At 37.5% G+C, this 21,789-nt stretch overlaps 1 protein-coding gene and 1 pseudogene across 1 annotated transcript in view; one reads left to right on the top strand and one right to left on the bottom strand.

Annotated features, from left to right (window-relative positions):
* The window catches only part of LOC141550931 (dimethyladenosine transferase 1, mitochondrial pseudogene), a 43,107-nt pseudogene extending 29,966 nt beyond the window's left edge, over positions 1-13,141 (bottom strand).
* Positions 13,142-13,555: 414 nt separating this feature from the next.
* The window catches only part of GCNT4 (glucosaminyl (N-acetyl) transferase 4), a 36,082-nt gene continuing 27,848 nt past the window's right edge, over positions 13,556-21,789 (top strand). The window contains exon 1 of the mRNA XM_074282286.1: positions 13,556-13,714. The gene's annotated coding sequence lies outside the window, so the exon portion shown is untranslated. The remainder of the gene's footprint in view (positions 13,715-21,789) is intronic.

Raw genomic sequence — 21,789 nt, 5'->3', positions numbered from 1 at the left:
TCCATAACTCTCTACACGCCTACTAACCACATCATGGTCATGAACATAGAGAAATATATTCACAAAGTATGATATGTGTAAAGAATTAATTATAAGCATGGTTCTAACCATTATCTATATAGATATGTATATTTAGTAAGGGGAAGGAGGGAAGACTTCATAGAAAAGGTAGAACTTGAGTTGCATCCTGAAAAATGGGTAATATACTAACAGAGATGGTAGGGATGGCATTTTAGTTATGTGAAAATATGTGTGAAAAAAGTGAGGAATAAAATGAATAATATTTAAGGGAGAGTAAGTAGTCAGGTCTGGCTGGCATATAGAATATAGATAAAGGAGGGGGGAAAGCAAAACAGGCTTTAAGGAAGGATTACAGCAAGATTGTGGAGGATTGTAAATGTCAAATAAATTATTAAATTGTTCTTGAATCTCTATCTTGCTTTGTTTCTTCGGCATTACAATGAAAGGGGGTAGTCCTCAGTTATTTTAACAGTATAAAAGAGTCTTAAGACTAAAAAGTTTGAGAATCACTGGTGTAGCTTAACACTGAGTTTTTTCTTTTTTCTTTAATATTTTTATTTTTCCTCTGTGACATTTAAAAGCAATTTTTAATATTCGTTTTTAAAATTTTGAGTTCCAGATTCTTTTTCTTTCTCTCAGTTCCGCCCCCACTCCTATAGAAGGCCTTTATTGAATAAGTCTATAAACAGCTAGAGTCTGGTCCAGGTATTAATAATTATAAAGATACTTGGTAAATTTAGGTATTAATAATTATAAAGATACTTGGTAAATTTACGACAATTTAATGAAGAATGCATGCAACAGGAACAAGGCATTTTAATCATACTATTTAGCTCTTAACAAAGAATTAAAGACATACTTGAGGTAAATACATTAGCATTATAATTTCTGCTATTTGCTACTCTGTTTCAACAAGTACTTTGATAAAACATATAACTATTTACAATTCTGTGGATGTTGATGAACATTACAACTAGACTATTTACAATTCTGTGTTAATAAGTATCTTAGTATTGATAGTAAAATTGGATACTAAAATGTAAAGTATGGAATGTGCATTAACCCTGAAGGAATATGATGGTAGGATAGCTAGTAATGTTGTAACACTAGCCTAAAAAGTATGTTAAGCCTGGCATTCAGATTAATGAAGGTAGGCAGTGAAGAATATATTCCATGTTCATACTCTTAGTATTCACTGGAGCCGGACTTTAACAAATGGCATCTTAAACAGGGATAGACTTGAATGTCTGGCAGGAGAGTGTCCACTTGGTGAGCTCACAATTAAGATTAGAGGGAAAAGTAAATTACACGAGAAGTAAGATAAAGTAAGAAAGAGGTGATCACCAAAAGTAATTTATCACTAGAAGTAATTTATCACCAGCTGACAGAAGGAATAAGATATAAGATATTACATATAAAATGTCATAATATATTGTATATCAAATAAAAAATATGAGGTATAGAATATAAGATATCAGATATCATATAAATTATAAGATATAAAAAATATAAGATTGATCCTTGTCCAGCTGATATCAATATAGTACGCATATTGAATCAGAATAGAGCAAAACCAATCAGATAGCAGGAACAGAGAATATTATCTGAAAATATTCTTGCTAACTGCTTTGACATTTTTTAGACTGGCAAAACTATCTCTGAAGGAGGAGACTATTTGATATGAAAGGCAGAGTTTTTTGAGGAATGCCTAGAGAGGCATGGGTAAAAGTACCAGGAAAATTGACAGAGGAACATCTTACACAAAAATCAGGCAAGGACCTAATGAGACTTTTGTTGCCTTTGTCAATCGCTTAAAGATGGCAATCCAGCCTTCAATCAGCAGGGGGAGGCAGCTTAAATTTTATTGAAACAACTTGCTTTAGAAAATGCTAATGCTGATTGAGGTCTTTAGTAGAAATAATTCAAAGATGTCAGAATGTTAGGGCTTTTACTTCTCAAGCTGCAATAATGACAGCTGCACTAAGTCAAGAAAAGCTAAGATCTCTAAAAATCTTCAAATTCTTGTAGATGCTATAATGGTGGACAATTGAGTTATATAAGAAAAAAAATTGTATTGCTCAAAAGGTTGCACCTCATAGCAATTCAGATATGTCCAAAATGCAAGAAAGGCAGACATTGGGCTTCTGAATGCCATTCACAGTATAATAGAGAAGGCAATCAAATATTGGGAAACCGTTTCTGGGGCCAGCTCTGGCGCCTCAAACAATGGGAGCCATATTTTCCCTTGTTCCCTATCTAACTACCTTAAATCCTACTTTTTTTTGACTATATAAGATTTAATGCATTCTATCCCGGGAATTGCCAGCCTTGATTTGTCCCCCTGGGTGTCCCATTGAATTACTGATAATATGGAATACATTCTCTCCCCACTGGAGACCCACTCGGGTCCTCTTCCTTCTGGTCCACTAGGTCTCATTTTAGGATGCAGTTCACAGGCTGCTAGGGTTTAAGGCGATGCCTGGAGTAGTAGATTCTGATTTGGGGGGAAAATATGTATTTTCTATGCCACTCCTCACCATGATCTTTTTTTTAAAAGGGGGGGAAAGGATAGTACAGTTATTAATAATACCTTACAAAAAATTAGGAAAAACAAAAAATTAAATTAAATTAAATTTTAAAAAATTCAGATGGTGAAGATTTTAGAGGTACAGGAAAAAAGGCATTCTAGATGCAATCTATTGCTGATTCGAAGTCAATTTTAAAATAGAAATTAGAAGGGATAATTTAGATACTCAAAATGATTATCAAAAATTGTGGAGAGATATTAATTGGAAAAACAGTATTTGAGACTGGAAACACATGAATTGACAAAATTATTCAAAATTTTAAGAGGAAATTCTAACCTTAGTTCAAAAAGAAGTCTGAGGATCAGCTGCAAATAATAGATGGCATTTACTAATAAACAATCAGCCTCTTATATATATTCCACCTACTACTAAATATGCTCTTAACATCCTGTTTGAATGTTAACTGAGCAGAATGAGTTATATGCAATTATTACTGCATTGTATATTGCTCTATATTGCTCAAGAACCTCTTGATATTTCTTCAGATAGCAAATATGCTGTTTAGGAAACAGTTCCAGCCCCGGACATCCGGCTGATTAAATGAGATTATTTTAATATTAATTATTTTTATTGTTTAAAAAGAATGGTTTATGTTTGCACGATATTAAAAACTGAATAACTGTTTTTATTTTTCAAGTTTATGGCTTTCGGCAAAGCTGGAACAATCTTCTTCCTTGTCAATTTTGTCTGTAATTCTACACAGAATGTCTGTGTCATGTTTGTTCTGTGAACTAGATTTTGCTACCTGGAAATATTTCTTAACCCTTAATTCCCATTTTTTAAAAAGAAAACAGCCTAACTTTTTCCTTTGGATTCCAGTTCTGGCCAAACTTGGGGCTGCAGAAAATAAGTTAGCTAATCAAAATCATAGAGCTGCAAAAATGAAAACAGATTCTCAAGGCTTTGAGACAAATTGATTAAGGAATTCAGCAACTAGTCAAAACATTTAGGAAAATAGCAATTTTTTTGCTAACTCTTCTTTGACATTTTTCTTGTTGGCGTCTTCTTTTACTCCATTGGGAAAGCACCCCAGGTGGGATTATGGGTGGACCCTTTTAAGGATTGCTAATAAAATTGAAATAGCCCAAATCTCTCTATTTGCTAACTTCCTTCATCTCAGATCAGATTAAGAAAAGAGAATGCTAAAGAATTGCAGGGAAAGCAGCAACTGTGGTAGGCTCACAACCTTGCCCAAAACACTTCTAACCCTATTTGGGGGATTGTGGATAGAGTGGAGATCAGGTTCCATGGTCAGCATTCCCTGAGCCCTAGAACACCTGAAACTACCACCAAAGGGAAATCCTGGCAGCAGTTATCAGGTTCTGTCCAACAGCTGTTTGGGAACCCAGCAGTGGGAAATGAACTCTTCTGTTTTCAGTAAACCCACTAATCTCTGTTTCAGTTACAAAAATGTATTCGCTATGTAATTTGTGGCAAATGATCTTTTCTCTGCCCAGTTTTCTGATTTGTAAAGATAACTAATGATTGTTGTGAAGATCACATGATTAAAAAGTGCTTAGTAAAAAACAAATGCTATATGAATGTTTTAACTGTCTTATTGGATAAAATTGCTTCATGTTTGATAACTTTATGGGTTTTTAGATGTGACCAACACACAATGCCAATGTTGAGATAAATAATTTTTAGGTGTGTGTAAACCTAAATTAAGATCTCGCTAGGCCTAGGAAGATAGTGCATAAAATCTCATTCTCTTTCTTCCACCTTCCTTCCCTCCTTCCATGACTGGAAGAAGGGGTAAGAGAGAGAGAAAGAAAATGTATATAATTCAGTAAAATTTGTTATTTGAGACATGATAGTAAAAGTAGTTTTAAAAGAGTGCTATTCAAAGCCCACTAAAAGGATATATAAATTATAATCTATTTGCAACAAATTTAGGAAAACAGAAAAGCCGTTCACAGTTACTTAAACTGCCTAAAAAAAACAGCCTGCTTTTGAGTTATCTAGTGTCAGGCTTCTCAGGGCCCGGTCACAAAAAAATTGACACCTTAACTCTTTCCTGGCTCACAAAAGAGAAATGATTTGTGTGAACTGGAAAATATCCAAAGAGCAATTCAGTTTGTCTGGGACATTTAATTGAAATTTAGGAAATTTTATGAACTAAAGTTAAGTAAATTTTAAAATCTATTAAAAAATAATAATTGTCTTGTTTTCTCCCTAAAACAAAAAGGGAAATTATTTAAGGGAAAATCCTCCCTGAGAACTTCTCAGCTCATTAGTTTAGAGACCGAATAAATTTGTCAACTAAAAAGAGGTAGAAAAGTTTGTTTAGTCTTGCTAATTCTGTTTTATATTATTGTGTAAATGTAATTATAGGAATTAAATATTTTCACTGTTGCTAAAAAAATTAAAAGGAAATTACTTAGGAAAAATCTAAAATTGTTAACTAAGTTATTTGGAGCTATTGTCATCAGTTTAAATATAAATCTGATAATTATTGTTTTTGTAACAAAAGGGAGAGGAGATGAAAGCCTCATCAGTTCGACTTCAAGTTTGGAGATGTCAAATAGCACAACCTATAAAAACACTAAGGATGGTTGGGGTGGGCTGTTGCTACAAGCTCAGCCAGTTCCCTGGGGCCTCTTGTCAACTCCTCTTAATTTGTAAGCTTGCCAGTCTTCTTGAAACCTTCAAGATAAGCAAGGTCATTAGCTCTGAGAGATGAGCCTGTTATTATATATATATATATATATATATATATATGTATATATATATATATATATATACATATATATATATATATATATATATATATAAAAAACAAGGATAGTGTTTACTAAAAATCTTTAAGCTTGTTTAATGAGTAATCCTTTATGCCAAGATATGTTTAAACATACAAAACAAGTTAAACAATCTCCTATGTGTCTAAGTTTTGGTAAACTTTTACAAAACAATTTATCTAGCCCTAAACTGCTATTAGTAGGATTTGCTATTAAAAATAAAATCTCTTGGGACTGTAATTGATATTCCCTTGAGTTTTGAATTTGATTTCCTGATCATTAAGTCATTAACCTCCACTTGAGAGAATTGTCATAAACTACTCAGAGAAATGTAACCCTGAACAGGTAGAGATCTGTATCTGGACAAGAGTTGGGAGTTTCTGCTCAAGGTGAGATCCTTCTGACTCAGTTTCCCAGTTGTGTCTCTTTGAATAAAAATCCACCTGATTATTCCTGGGTCTGATAAGATTATATTATTATATTATTATAATTGGATATCAAACTGGAGTAAGGAAGCTTTATTTTGTTATGTGTAGGCTACTAGGCTGAGACCTGAAAAAATAATTCTGATGGTATCATACCCATGTATTTTCCTTCTATAACAAATAATCAAAGCAAATGGTCAACACAAGCCAGGAACACAATTCAATTATATAATATCTTGTTGCTTTCAATCTGAAAATATGTAGTCATTATATCCTAAATGATTTGGTGAATGAATATTTGGCCTAGTTATCTGTTATAAATACATATAGATGCTTGTATCGGTATGAAATAAAGTCCTGGGAAGTTTCCAAAATAATGTGAGAACAATTAACATGATTGTCTGTAAGACCTAACTTATTTTATTGTTTATTGAAACTAAAGCTGAAATATCTTTAACATTTGTGTATACTGTCTGTCCTGTGACACAAATGTATTTCATTACATGAAAAGTTTTTGGCCAATATACATTGGCCTCTTTATATCTTATAGCAGTCCCTGTGGATTTGTCTTTCTATCTCAGATTATCCTAACTTTTATCTGTTACATTTGTTTTTTATTGTAGATTTTGGTTAGTTAAGTTACATTGACCACTTCAATGGATACTTCAGTTAGTTCCAGCTTGACAGCCCCTCAAAAAAAAGAATGGGACCTGAAGGTGACTCAGCGCTACACCCATCCTCAGCAGGAAATAGTTTCAGAAGATGAGATTATCACCCCTGCTTCCAGAGGACTTTGGGCTCCCTAGGTTTGAGGAGGAACTTTTTTGGGGGGGAAGGAGGACATTTTTTTAAAAGTATGCTTCAATCTGTATTTAGATACTACCAGGTCTTTCTCTGGGTTGGGCAGCATTTTTCATCATAATTCCTTCAGATTTTTTTTTTTTTGGATTACTGTATTGCTGAGAATTGTTATGTCATACACAGCTCATCATCTTACAATATTGCTGTTACTTTGTACACAGTACAGTGCCCTTTGTATCAATTCATGCAAGTCTTTCCCCAGATTTTCCCGAGAGCATCCTGCTCATCATTTCTTATAATACAATAGTATTCCATCATAATTACATACTAAACCTATTCAACCATTCCCATTGGTGGACATCCCCTAAATTTCCAATTCTTTGCCCCCAGAAAAGAATTGTATAAATACTTTTGTACATATAGATGCTTTCCCTTTGGGTTTTTTATCTCAAGGTTTTCATAACCTTTGGGCATAGTTCCAAAATGCTCCTTAGAATGATTGAATCAAACAACAACTACCACCATCACCACAGTTCATAACTCTCCCAACAATGCATTAATGGCTTCTTTTTCCCCCACCTCCCCTGTAACATTTTTCTGTTCTGTTCTATCAGCCAGTCTAATAGGTATGTGATAATACTTCAGAATTGTTTTAATTTGCATTTCTCCATCAATAATGAATTTAAGTATTTTTTCATATGAGTATAGCTATGATTACTTCATCTGGAAACTGTTCGTATCTTTTGATCATTTTTCAACTGGGGAATGACTCTTATTTTTATAAATTTAATTCAATATGTTTGAGAAATGAGGCCTTGGGGCAGCTAGGTGGCGCAGTGGATAAAGCACCAACCCTGAAGTCAGGAGGACCTGAGTTCAAATGTGATCTCAGACACTTAACACTTTCTAGCTGTGTGACCCTGGGCAAGTCACTTAACCCCAATTGCATCAACCAAAAAAAAAAAAAAAAAAGAGAGAGAGAGAGAGAGAGAAATGAAGACTTTATCAGAGAAAGTTGCTTCAAATTTTCTCCTCCTCTCCTTCCTTATCCCTTTCTATAGAGTAAGATAGATTTTTTTACCCAATTAAGTATATATATGTTATTCTTTCTTTGAGCCAATTCTGATGAGAGTAAGGTTCATTCACTCTCCCTCTTTTCCACCCTTTTATCCTCCACTTTTATCCTCCTGCCTCTTTTATGTGCAATAATTCAACTCATTCTACTTTCCTCATACATACTTTTCTCACTCCTTAATTTTATTATTATATTTTAGATATTATCCCTTCACATTCAACTAACACCTATGCCTCTGTCTATATATACTCTTTTTAACTGCTCTAATAATGAGAAAATTCTTAATATTGACTTTTTAGCTGCCACACCATACTTACGAAATACTGTGAAATAAAAAGCCCAGGGTTTGTTTGTTTGTTTTTGCATGAACCATTTCTAATTGTGACTTTTTCCATCCTTGATTCATGCAGCTGATGAATTATCAAGGGATGAATTTACATTTATTTCAATATTTCGAAGGATCTATGGTCTCATCTCTGTGGGTGATCCTTCCAAAGACAGAAATCTATATCTATCCCTCCTTATCATCAAATGTAATTCATAGAGATAACTAGGTGGTACAGCACACACATTTACTAGTTGTATGACCCGGGGCATGTCTCTGAGTTTCTCTAAGTCTCTATTTCCTCATCTGTAAAATGGGGAGAATAGTAGAACCTACCTCACAAGGTTGTTGTGAGAATCAAATGTAATGATATTTGTAAAGAGTTTTGCAAACCTCAAAGCACTACATAAGTATTAGCAGATTCTTCAATAAATCCAACACAGAGAATCTAGCAACACACTGAAGACATCTATCTCTTTAAGTCTGTTTCATTAATCTTTATTAAATTTCATCTTATGAAATAATAATAGCTAACATTTATATAATGTTTTAAGTTTACAAAGCACTATACATATTATACATACACACATAATTTGATCATAGATCCAATGTTGTTGCTTCTCAAGGTATTGTTTTTTCCAATAAGTTATTTAACCCTTTCAGCTTCATTTTATCCCCAACACACCACCTCATTTCCATCAAAGTGGCTAAGATGAGAGAAAAAGAAAATGACAAATTCTAGAGGGGACGTAAGAAAATAGGTATATTGATGCATTGTTGGTAAAGTTTTGAACTAGTCCAACCATTTTGGAAAGCAATACCCTTTAACCCTGCAATATCGCTGCTAGCTCTATATCCCCCCCCCAAAAAAGGAAAAAGACACATTAGTATAAAACTATTTATAGCAGTTCTTTCTGTAGTGACAAAGAATTAAAAACTGAGGGGATGCTATAGATTGGGGGATGGCTGAATAAGTTATGGTGTATGAATATAGTAGAATACTTATTGTGCTTGTGCTATAAGAAAGAAGGATATGGTTTCAAAAAAACCTCGGAAGAACTGATAAATGGTCAAAGGACCAAAACAGACAATTTTCAGACAATGAAATTAAAGTTGTTTCTAGTCATATGAAAAAATACTCTAAATCATTATTATTAGAAAAATGCAAATTGAGACAACTAGAAGATATAATTTCATACCTTTCAGATTGGAAAAGATAATGATAAATGTTGGAGGGAATGTGGGAAAACTGGGACACTAATGCGTTGTTGCTGGAGTTGTGAAATGATCCAACTATTCTGGAGAGCAGTTTGGAGCTATATTCAAAGGGCTATCAAATTAATATAATAATAATATTCGTTGATCCAACTGTATCTCTACTGGGTTGGTGTCCCAAAAACATCATAAAAAAAGGAAAAAGACCCACATGTGCAAGAATGTTTGTAAACAATCCTTTTTATAGGGGCAAGGAAGTGGAAATTGACTAGATGCCCAACAATGGGAGAATGGCTGCATAAGTTATGGTATATGAATGTTATGGAATATTACTGTTGTATAAGAAATAGCAACAGGCTGGTTTCAGAAAAGCCTGGAGAGACTTACATGAACTGATGCTAAGTGAAGTGAGCAGAACCAAGAGAACCTTGTACACAATTATAACAAGATTATGTGATTATCATATGTGATGGACTTGGCTCTTTTCAACAATGAAATGTATAAAACACATTATCATCCCAAATAAGGGACTGGGGGCCCTTTTATGGCTAGGCATGAATACCGATCTATCCCTTGCCTGCTTACATGATTTATTGCTCCTGAAATAGTGTTGAAGTATATCTCTGAAGTGGAGACATATCACAGGAGCTGGGAAAAAGATATAACATACACGTGTGATAGACATAATCAACTGAGCATCACCATCTCCTCCCAATCAGTTCTATCTAGAGTGTATCTCATGGAACTAGACCCCTTCTGAGGACAGCTTTACCTTGGCCCTTTCCAGTGGGTAGCATTTACTGGGACAACTAGGTGGCACAGTCCATAGAATGCCTTACCTGGAGTCAGGAAGACTCATCTTCTTGAGTTCAAATCTATCCTCAGAAACATACTAGCTACGTGACACTGGGCAAGTGACTTAACCTGTTTGCCTCAATTTCCTCATCTATAAAATAATCTGGAAAAGGAAATGGCAATCCACTCTAGTGTCTTGGCCAGGAAAACACTCAGTGGGGTCACAAAGTCAGATATGATTGAACAGCATAATTAATTTAATAATAATTTTAGTTAATAATAATTTCTGACTCAATGTTGAAAAAACTTTTTTTGGATTGATACAGTAAATCCAAAATAGTCTCTGGATGACTTCTCCCTACTTTTCTCCAGGGCCAACTGCTCCCCCCTTTTTTCCTTCCTCTCTCTAAAATGTGTAATACAGTCCTGTGATATAGTCATGTTGTTTCTGAAGTAGTGGCCCTTCAGCAGAGTGGCTCAGATCCAACTACCTGAATTCTGAAACATGCTATGAACTCCATTGCCATAAATCCTGAAGAGCCAAAACATGCACTGGTGAAAGGGGACTTAAGATTGGATCTCAAAGCCCTAGTTGCCTTTTTTTTTCTGTTTTATATTTCTTTCTTGAGGATAGGTAGTCAAATGTCAAGCTTGAGATGGATATTTTTCAGTTTTGGAGGAAATCTTGTGAATTTAAGAATTAAGGGATTCCTGGGTCTTTTAGCTGGTACCTGATTATGCTATGGAAGTTGCCCCTTATATCCACTACAGCACTTTTTAGAGAAGATGGTTTTAGTTGGTAGTTGAGCCCAAAATTTGGCCTGCTTTGTCAGAACTCATGGAAGAAATTATTTTGACTGTACAGAACCAGAATAGAACATAAACTGTCCATTGCAATCTTGCAAATTCATCATATTTTGTTATTTTATATATCTGACTCCTAGAAGAGAATAAAAGTAGCTATAAGTTGCTAAATGGAAGGTCTATAATTCATGATGGTGTAGAGGATATATAATGTACACAAATAAAATGCTTCCGGGCTTCCTTTTCCATTTGGTTGCAACAATCATTAGCAGATATTGATCAAGAACTCAATATAGCTTTATTTTCTACCTAGTATACATTTTTAAAAGCCATATATATATATATATATATATATATATATATATATATAGTGACAAATTTGCCAAAAGGCTCAAGTCTCCTGGGGAAATAGAACATCAAAGATGCATGGTGGGCTTTGGGACAGAATTAAGTTGAGTGCTTGAACAAATGCTCACCAATGGACCACCCTCTATCCCCAAGATGAGTCTGGGGAAGAGAATCAGAAGCAATAGATCTGAAAGAGGGTCATTTTGTAAGTGAGGTGGAGGGAGAATAAACAAATCTTCTAGGATCCTGCTGGGCCTGGGTGAAGTAGAATTGAAGGATTATGTCTATTGGCCTGTTGAATCTCCTGCTTCTGATCTTTTCTAAGAACCCAGTGAGGGTCTGGCAAAAGAGACCTGAAAATGGCTCCTTCTTTTTCCCAAAGTGGAGTTGTCTAGGTCATCTCAAGTTCTGGTCTAGATAATACTATTTATGGACTATTATAGAGTCCCTGGCTAATTGATTTCTTTGACAAGCCTTCTCCCTTTATAAGGCTCCAGGTGAGGAGGGGAGCCCCCAAACTCTTTCTCTTTCTCTCTCTCTGACTTTGGAAATGTACCATGAGGTAGAGCACTTGAGAAGCTCCTTCAAGGAGACTTTCTCCTTAAATCCTGCCACTATAAAGACCCCGCCCAAACAACTTCATTCTATTATCTAGGTGGAGCTAACTAAGTCCTGAGCTGGAGAATTCTAACCCTATTCAATTGAAGATTTTCTATCCAATTCCAGCTCAAATTCCACCACCAGCTCCCCTCCCCCCCAGCTTATAGCCAAAGACTTTTATTATAAAAACCGGCAATTTTAAACCCAATCCTCCAAGAGGACCTATTACGCCATTCATGCCATATTAACAAACTCTGCCCACTGGAATGGTATTCTCTTTCAGTATTACCCTCTCTTTATCCTCACCTATTTCCCTAAGGAGACTTTATACCTCTCTGGTGGGATCTCTCTACTAGAAACTTTACTTCTCTGCCAGGACCTTGCCACTGAGGAATTCAGCCTTTCTATTCATGCATAACAGAGGCTGACTTCCCAATGCCTATAACAAACTTCTTTTATCAGTCTAGCTTTTCGAGGTTCATAAATTCCTTCATGAAGAACCTCTGCCCCACCAGAAGGGGGTTTCAACAACTCCTTACCTTGCACCAATCCTAAAGGGATTTAGGGGAGCCAAACCTCTTAATTTGTTTCCCTGAACCCCGAACCTGCCACAACCTCATCATTTAACTCCCTGACCACCAGGAACCTTACTCTCATCACAGGGACTACCACCTTATATGCCACCCACCCCCCTACTGCCCTGCATGGACAAACTTCTAATATTTTATTATTACGAGCATATTTGGCTTTAGGGGAGGAAAAATCCTTGCTAAATGGTAGCATATATTGTAAAGCAGTCTGTTAGAATCTGAGAATGTAGAGAATCAGCACCGGCTCTAATGAACTTAAAATTCTCTATAGATTTCTTTAATGTGTTTAAATTCCTAAGCATATCAATTAGACCTTCCAGACTTCTCTGTTCTCAGGTTAGTTCCCTGCATAGGAAAATACTGAAAAGTTATTTATTCTAACACCACTCCCGGATTAGAAGTATGGGTGGGTTAAAAAAAAATCGTTAGAAACTGAAAACACAGTTGTTTAGTAATAGGTTCTGTTCTCGGGCTATCTTGATCCACTTCCCCCAAAGGGAAGGGTTTTCATTCCAAGAGGGCACACACTCCCTTCCTAACTCCTTCCCATCTCTCAAGCCCTGACCCTTCCCCTTCTTCCTCAAACGGAGGGCCTCGGCTCCCCAGCTCCAGAACTAGCGGGTCCCAGACCGGAGCTGCAGCGGTCACTGGGACTGTTTCCGCACTGCCCGTGGCTGTTCTTTAAGCCGGACAGACTGGCAGCATGAGGCGAAAACCGCCGCCGCAGATCCAGGGGCTCTGGGTGGCTCGTTCTAGTCCCGAACACCCGCGGGGCAGGGAGCCTGAAGGCTGGTCAGGTCCTTCCATAAAGTCCATTTGTAAAGAAAAAAAAAAGCTATCTATCTAAAGGTCAGTGAGAGAACCGGACCTAGGTGTGTTACAAAGGATGGGGAGAGGGTGGGGGAAGGGAATTAAGAGCAGCAAAAAGATGCTTTTTCAAACTTTCTCCTAAAGGGAAAAGAAGGGTGCAGTCCGCCTCAGACGGGAGTGGGTGGGTGGGCAGGTGGGGACTTAGAATACAGCGCCGGGGAGCAGGGTCTGGCTGGGGGCGGAGTGGAGTGTTTTGTTATTTGGGTGCCCCCATTAACGCACCCTACAAGAGTCAGAGGCCGGGAGAAGGCGAGGGGGAGGAGGAGACGCTGGCGCCCCTCCTTTTTTCCGACACGTCATGGGGTCCGCTGAGTTCCCCCGCCGCCTCCCGCCCACCCCAGGCGGAGAAGCAGCAGCTCCCTCACCGTCCGCACGGAAGAGGGAGGAGGGCAGGAGAGAGCCGGCGCCGCGGCGGCCGCTGTCGCAGCGGAGGAGCCTGCCGGGGAAGCGGAGCCCCGCCTGCCGCCCAGCTCTGCAGCTTCGGGGACCCCGGGCTCGGGGTTGCCCGTACCTCCTTTCGTAAGTCACATCGTGGGGGTGGCGCTGGAGAGAGCGGGAAGGGAGGGAGGAACGCACGCCTTCTTTCTCTCCCTTCTGGGGCCGTAGGAAGCTCCCTTTTTTCCCGCAGCCGGAGGTCAGTGCTGAGGCGGACCGAGGTCCGAGGGCGGGACACTGGCGAGAAGCCTCGGTCCCGCCTTCTGGTCTGGCCCCCGAGACTTTGCCTTTTGGCGCCGCAGAAAACTTTGGTGCGCCGCCCTGCTCCGCGCCGCCGGGCGCTGCCTTACTCCCGGCTCTGCCCGCACCTGAGGGCTCCGCGTGTCCCCGGGCCCAGCGCTGCTGACCGGAGGCGCGGGGGGGAGCGGTACCCGCGGAGAGAGCGCAGGCTGCTGGGGAAGGAAGCTGGCCCGAGAGAGCATCCTTCACCCCTGGCGCGGATAGCGCTAGTCCGGGCCCGCAGCGGGGTCCGGGATTGGGGGGCTGCTGCCTGTGGAGAACGAGCGGCGCTTCCAAGTGCGGCAAGAGCAGCAGCAACTTCTCCGGCGGCGCAGCCGCCGGCCACCCCCCGCGCACGGACTGCAGCTCCCCGCGGTTGGAAAGGAGGAAAAAGGGAGAAGAGAAACGAAAAGGAGGGCGGTGCGACTCCCGGGGCCCCGCTGAGGGCTCACGTGCGCGTTTGCGGAGGCCCGGGGGCTGCGGGAGCGCCCAGCCCGAGGTTCTCCCGCTGGAGCTTTGGAGGGCACCTTGTTGGGAGTGGGGATAGAAGGAATAGCAAGAGGGCTTTCCACGGGCGCTAATTAACTGTTTCTGTCCGCCACACACTGAGGCTCCTGAAACCCACTCACTGGAGCACGGAAGACCACTTTCTGCACTTGCTAGTCCCTCGCGGTCTGAACACGTGCATTTGCTACTCGGGTGTTCTAAAACTTGCCCCTCGCTGGCGGGGCGGCAAAGGGAGCGAGGGTGTGGCTCCATTCTGTATCTGCCCATCATCCGCTTGGAGAGCACCCGATAGTGCCCCCTGAGTCACTGCTTTCTCAGAAACGCACCTCCACGGGAACTCCATCCTTTCTTCCTAGAAAGGAGACTGGGGTGGGGTGGCGGACTGAGGGACCTTCTGTCGCTTCTCAGGTGTGAGTGCTGACTTGCCGGTGATTCTCGAAATAAAGAGTTTGCTTCTTATTTTTGAGAGGCGGGGACGGTCCTGGATATTAGGAAGTGGTCCTTTAAGGCATTCTCGCCTTCTCCTTGACCATAGTAACGAAGTTAATTCTTTTGACATAGATCATTCAGTGATCGGAAAGTGGAGGAAGGAAGTGGCTACAAGTGGCTACTTAGCTGGATGGTTTTTTCCTCTCTATTTCACTGCACATTAGCCTTGAGGTCCTGCCTGACACGTGGAACCTTGGAGGGAGGTTGGAGGAGGGGAAGGAGAAAGGAAACCTTCAAAAAGAGGGGTTGGATTGAAGGCACAGTGTGGTGGAGTAGAGATTGAAGTTCCGGATTTAGAGGCAGGGTTCGAATTCTGCCCAAACCGTAGTGTGATTATGAACTAGCACACCACCTTTTCTCCAAGCTTGCTTCCTTTTCACTAGGTAGCCTTCAACTTTAAATCTATGATCCTGTGAGCCGACCGGGATTCCTCACTTCAATAACAGGACCGGTACCTAAACCTCGGATTCTGTAGCTGAAATATGAGTGCATTAATTCACAGCCTTCCCTTTGCAGTTATAATTGCCAGCAGTAGGGAGGGGCGGGTGCCGCAAAGTTGGGGTGTTAATTTTTATCTTAAATTTTCATGAATGGAAATTGTTCATTTTCTTCCCACGATCACCCCAATGGGGAAAGTTTATTGTTGGAGAAAAGAGAAGCAGTGCTTCCTTCCCTCCCCCTTCATTTTTAGTAATTAGAAATTAACAACCCCAGTGCTTGAAGAGAAAGAGAATTCGTTCTGGAAGTGTTACATATGATTTAGCAAGCTTTCATCACTCTTAAAAAATCGAGCATCTGACTATAAAAATCATACGTTAGAGTTAAGCCATCTTTTTTTTTTCTTTTTCTTTTTCTTTTTTTATTAATAGTTTTTATTTACCAGATATTTGCATGGGTAATTTTACAACATTGACAATTGCCAAACCTTTTGTTCTAATCTCTCCCCTCCCTCCCTCCCCCCACCAGATGGCAGGTTGACCAATACATGTTAAATATGTTATAGTATAAATTAAATACCATATATGTATACACGACCAAACAGTTGTTTTGCTGTACAAAAAGAATAGGACTTTGAAATAGTGTACAATTAGCCTGTGAAGGAAATCCAAAATGCAGGCGGATAAAAATAGAGGGATTGGGAATTCTATGTAGTGGTTCATAATCATCTCCCAGAGTTCTTTCGCTGGGTGTAGCTGGTTCAGTTCATTACTGCTCTATTGGAACTGATTTGGTTCATCTCATTTAAGCCACCTTTTTAAAAAGCTTTGTTAACTTTTCAAGAAAGTAAGATTTTTAAAATATGTGGTTCTTCTAAAGAAATGTTTCTTTTACTGCTGTTGTAATATAACTCTTTTTCTTTGTGTGAAAATACTAAGGGAAGGTGGTAGTGTTGAATGGCCAATGTTTTATTGTGTGTTTACTGTAATTAGCACACAGAAATGAGCCCAGGAGGAAAAAAGTAATATTATATTGAATATTACATGGAAAGTTGAAACAATAATCATTCATTTTGGTTGGAAAAGGGAAAGATTTCTTCAGTTTGATATTATAGATATTACTTTTTGGAGGGGATGATTCAGAGTACGTGGTGAACAGTGGATACTAGTCTGAGAGGATATTTGAGCAGATTTAATTACCTAGTTTCAAAAGCTGCACAGAAAGGGCTACAGGATGGTGGCATAACTGAGTCTTATGCTATAATGTTCTGTATCAAAATGGCAAAATAAAGTGATGTTATTATGATTTGTTCTTATTCATGTTTAATTCATTGTTTCTGATTTCTGTGGTAGTCATCTTTATAATAAAGTTAGATCACTTCTAACATTTGTAGTTAGTAGGAAAAATCAGGGAAATTTTGAATTTTTTTTTGAAACAGTAAAGCAATAGGCCCGAATAGAAAAAGTTACTATCATTTTTGAGCCAGAATTTAACTTATTACTCAAATGGATCTCATCCATTTGGGAGTTCTTCCAACAAAGCAGATAGCAACTTAACCAACACCTGACCCATTCTGGCCTACTTTTTTTCTGTGTCCTCTCCAAAGTTTGCTGCAGAGCGTCCACCCAATATTCTGGAAGTCTTTCTTGTTTTTTCTGGATCAAAGGTATCAGGAGAAAACTTTTGACAGCCCACCTATCTATCATGCCTTGCTCTTAAAATAGGACCAATCCATCTACTCTGTCATATAATTCTTTGATGACATCCTTCATTGCTGTTCTTCAGAATTCTTCATTGGTTATTAAGTGACAGCTTACTCACACCCACTTGCACCTTCCTATTGCCCTCTCTGTGATACTCATCTTCAGTTTTTTAGAAGTGGTTTTGATGACAATGTGACAATACCAGGGAAATATTTATTTTCAAAGTTAAGCCTTTACAGTTCTGAAAAGCTCAGAAGCTGAGTAAAAGCACTCTCTCTAGTGCTTTGGAGTTTCCTGAAAGATCTTTTAAACTCTGGGCCCAGCTCATTGGCTGCCTATATTAGCTGCCCCAGATACACATGCTATTAGACATGCTCTTATGGAGTATCCGTTCAGATGCATGTTGAAATATGAAAATCCATTTGTTTTTTGTTTTTGTTTTTCTGTAGCAATTTACATTGGGTTAACTTCTGGTTGACAGTATTAGAGCTGATGTCAGTGCTTTTTAATTGTTCTTTTCCAACTTTTTAAGTTTTTCATTAACTTTAAAAAATAATTCAAGGTTAAATCTTAATTGCATATGTTATCTCTCTTAAATTTCTATTCTTCCTTTTTATTATAAATTCTGATCTGATAAGTTGATGTTCTGACTGTGCACAGATAAAATGTGCCTGAAAGATAAATCCAATGTAGTATGTCTTTTCTAGTCTGTTAAAATGTAGGCGATTTTATTCTATGTGATGTTGTTTGAAGGTGGCCATGTCTAGCACTCTAAGCCAACACTTAATTTTAATAAAAACAATTGAAACGTGGTTTGGTGCTGTGCTTAAGTTCTTTCCAAGCAAGGAAATATTTAAGGTTTTATAATAAAGTTTAGTAGTGACTCTTACCATCAATAGTAAGAAAAACTCTGCTGTTACATTAACATATCAAATCAATATTGACAAAGATTATATTGTGTTGATTGCAAAGAAAATCCCCACTCTGTCCCATTCAAAGAATAGTAAAAAGATTATTGGGCTTCACTTCAGGATATCTAGGTCTAAACAGTAGGTCTGCCATTTGTTATCTATGAGATTCTGGGCAAGTCACATGTCTGTGGACTTTTATTTCCTTTCTAGGAGGATTTGGGTCTTTGACTAATTTCCCTTCCAACTTTTCCTATGATGCTCTGAGTGTTTACTGTTCTCCATCTCATATCTTTTGTAGCCACCATATATTTGCACATATAATTAGTTCCCCATCCTTAGAAGAGATTTCTTCATCTGTCTCTACCTGCCAAAATCCTTTTCTTCCTTCAAAAGCTAATTCAGATGCTCCCTTTTCCATGAAAACTCCTTTGATTTCCTTGTTTTTATTCTAATCTCTTGTCACTCTCTTTAATCTTTTCTATGTACTTTATCTTAGTCTATATAATTGAGTGTATTTAAAAAAAAAAAAAGTGTTGTTGCTATTCAGCCATATCTGGTTCTTTGTAATTACATTTGGGATATTCTTGTCAAAGATACTAGAGTCATTTCTTCTGCAGCTCATTTCACAGATGAAGAAACTTGTAGGATTAAGTCATTTGCCCAGAGTCATACAGCTAAGGCAGTATCTTAAACTAGATTTGAACTCAGAAAGATGAGTCTTCCTGACTCCAGGCCAGAGTTTTGTGTACTATAGAACCACCTAGCTACCCCTCCACCTCCCCAATGTTCTCTGAGTAAGAGGACCTTAGAGACTGTGTATGTTTAGTCCAACCTCCTTATTTTTCAGATAAAGAAACTGATATCCAGGGACCTTAAGTGACTTGTCCTTAATTACTCCCCTTTCCAGTATCAGCTTATTGGCAGGAACTTGCAAATAGCAAGCTCTTAATAAATATGTTTAGTTTAATTAAATTCCATAATTTGTCTATTGCGTTCTGAAGACTTAAAATATAGAACACAAAATAAAACATTAATGAAACTTAACATAATTTTGAAGCCCCAAATTTAAGTCCCCAGAGAGAATTATGGAAAGGAGACTGGAGCATTATATCTTTAAGAAATCTGAAAAAAATCATATGACACTGGCAGAAAGAAAAAACAAGTAAAAATTTTGGCTACTCTTTTCCCCAGGCATCTTAGTACTCCTCAGGCAGCCTCTAGCCTATCTTTCCAGACATAGTTTACATTTCTCACTATCATGTATTTGGGGCTGCTAAATAGTGCCATAGTGTATAATCCATGCTTTGCCTGGAGTCAGGACAACTCATAGGAGCTGGTAGCCTTTGACAAGACATGTAATGACTTTCCATGACTCAAGTTATATACCTTGCTCTCCAAATTCCTAGCCCTTTTCTCTCTTCACTGCACCTTGCTGTTAAGACTGAAGAATGTAGTCTTCTTTTCACAGATAATTTGCTTACTATATTCTGCTTTTCTCCAAGAAAGATTAAGTTCAGGCCCTTAGTCAAATGATGATAATTTCAGGAATTCCAAATTGGCGGGGTTACTTTACAGAAATAAAGACAGAACACCATGATATGAAAAATAGCAATTGTTTGTGGGTAGGCTGTAGTAGTATGACAAAAATGATAATACTACCTAATTTACTCAGTGCCATAACAGTCAAACTACAAAAGGATTATTTTAGAGAGCCAGAAATAATAACAAAATCCATCTTGAAGAACAAAAGGTCTTCAAGAACAAAAAGCCCTCAAGAGAAATTATTTTCAAAAGTGAGAAGGGCCACGTAGTACCCAATCTGTAACTCTTAATACAAATTAGTAATTATCGAGATCATTTGGTGTTCATTAAAAAATAGAAAAGTTGATCAGTAGAACAGATACACAACATATTAGAAGAAAAAAAAGACTAACAAAGTATTCAATAAGCACCATTACCCTAACTTTCTTCTAAACTTTTCCCCCACTTTTTCAATAGTATTTCCCCCCCCAAATATATGGAAAGATAGCTTTCAATAGTTATCTTTGCAAAACTTTGTGCTCCAAAATTTTCTCCCTTTCCTTCCCCCTTTCCCCTCCCTAAGACAACAAGCAATCTTATATAGGTTAGACATGTGCAATTCTTCTAAAACATATTTCCATATTCATCATGCTACGCAAAAAAAAAAAAAAAGTCAGATCAAAAGGGGAAAAAAACACAAGAAATAAACAAATAACAACAAGATGTGGAACATTCAGTTCTCTCTCTTGGAATATGGATGACACTTTCCAACACTAGTCAATATTGGAATTTTTCACAAAAAAATAGTAAATAAAATTGGAAAATCATCTGGAAGGAATTCACTTTAGACCAATATCTCTTATAAAATGCCAAGATGGACATCATTAGAGGTCACAAATTGGAGGAACAAAAAAGGAAGTAACTGATTAGGAGAAGAGTTCATCAATAAACAAGGAATAAAAAGGATCCTGGAAGATAAAATGTATTATTTATATTATTTAAATTGTTTCTCAGAAATTTACCAAAATAAAATCAATGCAGTTAAAATGATTGACTAGAGAAAATCTTTGCAGCAAGTTCCAATGCTAAAGTCAGATAGACAAGATAAGTTAGGAACTAATTAAAATATGTGAACAAGAGCTATTCCTAATAGATAAATGGTCAAAGGATATAAAAGGTAGTTCTCAAAGGAAATCCAAGCTACCAACAGACATGTGAAAAAAGCTCTTAATCATTAATAATTAAAGAAATGAAAATTAAAACAAATCTGGAGTTTCATTTCATATCCATTAGATTGACAGTGATGGATACTTTATGTTTGATATAACAATATCAATAGATAATTTTGAAAGACAATTAAAAAGAACCAATGATGAAGCATGTTGCTCACCTCCTGACTCAGTGTGCAGATATCTGTCATATATGAACACAGTGGGAATTTTGTCTAATTATACATATTTGTTACATAAGTTTGATTTTTAAAATTTTTCAATGGAAGAAGGTGGGGGTGTTATTGATAGACTTGTCAAAAGAAAAAGAAAAGAAAGAAGAGGGTCATTGAAACATTTTTTAGAATAATAGCTATCATTGATTTAGTGCTTCCAGATTTGTAAATTACTTTATGTTTGTTATGACCTTTGATCCTCACAATAATCTTTTGAAGTATGATTATGCTATTATCCCTGTTTTACAGATGAGGAAATTGAGGCTGAAAAATTTAAATGAGTAGTCCATCATAGCTAAGTTTCTAATGCTAGATTTGAACTTGGGTCTTCCTGATAAATATAAGAGTACAGAAAGGCAGCCAGAAAGTAGTTCAGAATTTTCAAATAAATCAATTAGATGAAAGGAAGTTTATTGCAAGTCTCCAAAGTCATAGATCCAGCAAAGCAATTTTTGCCCAAATCCTTATACTTTTAAAATGCCAAACAAATTTTTTCTGAACATTAGGAAGAACTTATTATATTTTCCCTGATCTGATAAATTTTTGTTATCTTTAATTTGGCTATTTTTTTATTCATTTTTCCAAATTTTGGCTATTATTTTTACAGTTTTATTCCATTTCTTAATGTACCAGAGACCTTATAGCTATGTGCATTTAAAAATTATATTAGTCATGAGAACCTGTGAAATAATGCCCAAAGGATGCTGGCTTGCATTTTTTAAAAGAACAATCAGACTGTGAGTGTGTGTGTGTGTGTGTGAGAGAGAGAGAGAGAGAGAGAAAGAGAGAGAGAGAGAGAGAGAGAGAGAGAAAATATGACCAATAATTTGATTTTTTAAAAAATGACTAAAAATTATAGAAAATAAA

This window comes from Sminthopsis crassicaudata, chromosome 1 (genome assembly GCF_048593235.1).
Source record: "Sminthopsis crassicaudata isolate SCR6 chromosome 1, ASM4859323v1, whole genome shotgun sequence".
NCBI lineage: Eukaryota > Metazoa > Chordata > Mammalia > Dasyuromorphia > Dasyuridae > Sminthopsis > Sminthopsis crassicaudata.
This window is presented reverse-complemented; position numbering and strand designations above follow the sequence as displayed.